We start from the raw sequence: 4,637 nt of genomic DNA on the forward strand, positions 1-4,637 counted from the left end.
GATACTGGCAGTACAATATGTGAACTGCATATTAACAAAGATATCAATAATATGTATTATTCCTTTAAAATTACTTTAAGACTTCAGAGGTTGTTTGTGTGTTTTTGGGACATTCAGGGACAAGTGTCATCTGGCGGTAGTCAAAAAAACACCTCCCTCCACCTGCCTCGCCCCAGACCAGACCATCCGTCACAACATACGCCGCCCTGTCTGAAGCAGACACTAAATAAGGTCTGGTGTCATACCCCCTGGTGACTGTCAAACTACAACTGCAGTGTTTCTGCCTCTGTTTTGTATTTTAAGGTGAAGTAACAAAAGACAGGTCCAGCCTGATCCTAGATCAGCAATGTCTGTCAGAAATGTGTTGTCCATGGAAATTGACTAACAGGGTGGGACGATACTTTGGGGAGTGGTTAGGCATCTGTCATAACGGCTCTTGTCCAGTAGAGGACAGAATAAACACACACACACACACACAAAATGTTAGTACAAAAAAAACAAAGGTACTGAGAAGAAACAGATTAAGTATGTCCTACATCCTGAACAACTTTTTGACAGCTTTTACTTTGAAAATTGCACTGAAATCTATGATGGTCATTCAACAGAGGCACTTTTACAGCCAAATCCCTGTAAATCTGAGCCATTCATCATTAATCTAGAACATACGGAACCTGCCATAACATTGTCCCCAACCTATCAATCATGGGTGCTCCGCAAGGTCAATAAAGACGAAGAGAGAGGGATGGGAAATACAAAAGAAACAGAAATGAAGGGGTCTTTGCAAGCACTAAAATAGGATTCTATATACATGCAAGTGTTTGTGTGGTTGTAGCTTTTTAATTAGGTTTTTCCAAAGAAAATGTGGTGCTTGTCCACCCTGAAGTTGCAGTTATTGTGAGGGTTTTAGGTGGTATCTTGGTGGCTTACTGGTATGATAATAAGATCCCTAGGTATGGTTAATCAGAATGTAATTTATGGCATTTTCTGACAGACAAAAATCTTATTTTCAACCAAGAAATGTAATACATCTTCTTAATCATGTTTGTAACACAAATGGTCCAGGAGGAATTGTGTTGAAAAAGGTTTTATTATTATAATTTTTTTTTTTTCAAATCTCAAAATGCTTTGAAGACCACTATACTGGATCAATCCCTGTATTTTAAGGTATTTTTGATTATTGCTGTTCTTTTATGGAAGCCTGTAGGTTTTTCTCACTTCATTTCAGGGAGTTGAACCATGATTATAGCAGCTTTTGCTCAAGATGTTTCTTGTCTTTATGGCAATGGTTTGCACCATATAACACCATTCAGCTGCATTCTCAGACAGTGCTTTAATACAGACCACCACCTGGCTATCATCTCAGCCACAGTATTGAAAGGACATTCTGCTTATAGTTAAGATAACAGATCTGCCAGAGGTATTTGCATCATACTTGAGTTATCTCTATTTTTGCCATTACAGACTAGCCACTGATGTACCACGACAGCCATTATCCGAGTAGGTCAGGTAAGGAAGGTCTAATCAACACAGTATATTCTTGTCAAATGTCTAATATATATGTTAATTTATTCCACGTGTATTCTGGTTGGACCTGATAACACCAATGAAATGATGACCCTAACAAGAACCTTCTAAGGTGGCACTACGATACAGGGATGGCGTCATGGTAATACCTGTGTACTTTGATATGTGACCCTGGACAACAAAACCAGTCTTAAGTTGCACGGGTATATTTGTAGCAATAGCCAAAAATACACTGTATGGATCAAAATGATCCATTTTTCTTTTTTCCAAAAATCATTACTTGATATTAAGTAAAGATCATGTTCCATTAAGATATTTTGTAAATTTCCTCACGTAAATATATCAAAACTTCATTTTTGATATGCATTAGTAATATGCATTGCTAAAATATTAATTTGGACAACTTTAAAGGTGATTTCCTCAATATTTAGATTTTTTTGCACCCTCAGATTCCAGATTTTCAAATAGATGTATCTCAGCCAAATATTGTCTGATGCTAACAAACCATACACCAATGGAAAGCATATTTATTCAGCTTTCAGATGGTGTATACATCTCAATTTCCAAAAATTGACCCTTATGACTGGCTTTGTGGTCCAGGGTCACATGACAGAATGATTGTCATATTGATGTATAAAATATCCAAATATTGACATAACATATCCAAAATACACTGCCAGAGTACCATGTCCAGCTACGCTCCTTATGAAATTTAACCATAGTTTTACTACAAATAAAACAAAAATACATTACTATAGTTAGGCTAACCATGTTAAACCCAAATTAACCATAGTTTTTGCAACATCATAGTTTAACCATGGTATTTGTAGTAAAACTGTGGTTATACAAATGGTAATCAATAGGCCAAAAAAAAACCACAGTTACTACACTTTTACTATAATAAAACATGGTTAGTTTTCGTAAGGGACACAATTATTTCTGGGACTTTTTAATATTTAACTCAACCAAATGTCAGTGTTAAATACTTATTTATTTTCTATTATAGGTATTTCTTTATGTTTTGGTAGTATTTTAGTTTTTGTTCATTATAGTTTGTGTAGGCTAATAGTATTATACAATACATCTCAAAAGCTACAGGGATGGTGTCATGGTAATACCCGGAGACTTTGATATGTGCATGACAGAATTAATTGTCATATTGATGCATAAAACATCCAAATATTGGCATTACGTCCAAAATACAGGTACATCTAAAAAAAAAAATAATATTATGAAAAAGTTAATTTTTTCTTGTAAATTATTTCAAAAAGTGAAACTTTCATATATTTTAGATTCATTACATGTAAAGTAAAAAGTTGTTTTTATTTAATTTTGATGATTAGAGCTTACAGCTCATGAAAGTCAAAAATCTGTATCTCAAAATATTAGAATATTCACATTTGAGTTTCAATTAATGACCATCCCTACAGTATAAATTCCGGGTATCTCTTGTTCTTTGAAACCACAATAATGGGGAACACTGCTGACTTGGCAATGATCTAGAAGACAATCATTGACGCCCTCCACAAAGAGGGTAAGTCACAGAGGGTCATTACTGAAAGGGGTGGCTGTTTACAGAGTGCTGTATCAAAGCATATTAAAGGCAAAGTTGACTGGAAGGAAGAATTTGGGTAGGAAAAGGTGCACAAGCAACAGGTATGACCGCAAGCTTGAGAATACTGTCAAGCAAAGCTGATTCAAACACTTGTGAGAGCTTCACAAGGAGTGGACTGAAGCTGGAGTCAGTGCATCAAGAGTCTCCACGCTCAGACGTCTTCAGGAAAAGGGCTACCAAGCCACTTCTGAACCAGAGACAACGTCAGAAGCGTCTTACCTGGGCTGTGGAGAAAAGAACTGGACTGTTGCTCAGTGGTCCAAAGTCCTCTTTTCAGATGAAAGTAAATTTTGCATTTCATTTGGAAATCAAGGTCCCAGAGTCTGGATGAAGACTGGAGAGGCACAGAATCCATGTTGTTTGAAGTCCAGTGTGAAGTTTCCACAGTCAGTGATGATTTGGGCTGCCATGTCATCTGCTGGTGTTGGTCCACTGTGTTTTCTGAAGTCAACAGGAAATTTTAGAGCACTTCATGCTTCCTTCTGCTGACAAGCTTTATGGAGATGCTGATTTCATTTTCCAGCAGGACTTGGCACCTGCCCACACTGCCAAAGGTACCAAAAGCTAGTTCAATGACCATGGTGTTACTGTGCTTGATTGGCCAGCAAACTCACCTGACCTGAACCCCATAGAGAATCTATGGGGTATTGTCAAGAGGAAGATGAGAGACACCAGACACAACAATGCAGATGACCTGAAGGCTGCTATCAAAGCAACCTGGGCTTCCATTACACCTCAGTAGTGCCACAGGCTGATTGCCTCATGCCATGCCGCATTGATGCAGTAATTAAAGCAAAAGGAGGCCCAACCAAGTATTGAGTACATAGAAATTAACATATTTTTCAGAAGCCTGACATTTCTGTTTAAAATATCCTTTTTTTATTGATCTTATGTAATATTCTAATTAGACACTGAATTTTGGGTTTTCATTATCTGTAAGCCATAATCATCAAAATTTCAATAAATAAAGGCTTGAAATATTTCACTCTATGTGTAATGAATCTATATAATATATGTGTTTCACTTTCTGAAATGAGTGACAAAAAATATTGACCTTTTTCACGATATTCAAATTTTTTTAGATGTAGCTACCTGTACTTTGTCATATATGTCCAGAAACACCCCTTACGAAAATTAACCATAGTTTTACTACAAATAAAACCATGGTTACTATAGTTAAACCATGGTAAGTACAAATTAACCACGTTTTTTTGTAGTAAAACTGTGATTATACAAATAACAGCAAAGGTCTTCCATTTATGGCGTTCAATATTACTAACAGGTCCTTCATATTCCTCAATATTCATCTCCAAATAAGAGTGTGGGACACGTTAAATAAGACAAAGCCATATAAAATCTTCAAACCGTTTCTTAGTTGAAGGCGAAGGTCTCCTCAGAGATAATGCTGATGAAGTGGGCGGGAAGCGCGCGGGTGGCGCGAGGCGGAGTTTGTCACGCACGCGCCGGGGATACTCGGGATCTCGCGCTGCGTCATCTT

Source organism: Barbus barbus (assembly GCF_936440315.1).
Source record: "Barbus barbus genome assembly, chromosome: 49".
NCBI lineage: Eukaryota > Metazoa > Chordata > Actinopteri > Cypriniformes > Cyprinidae > Barbus > Barbus barbus.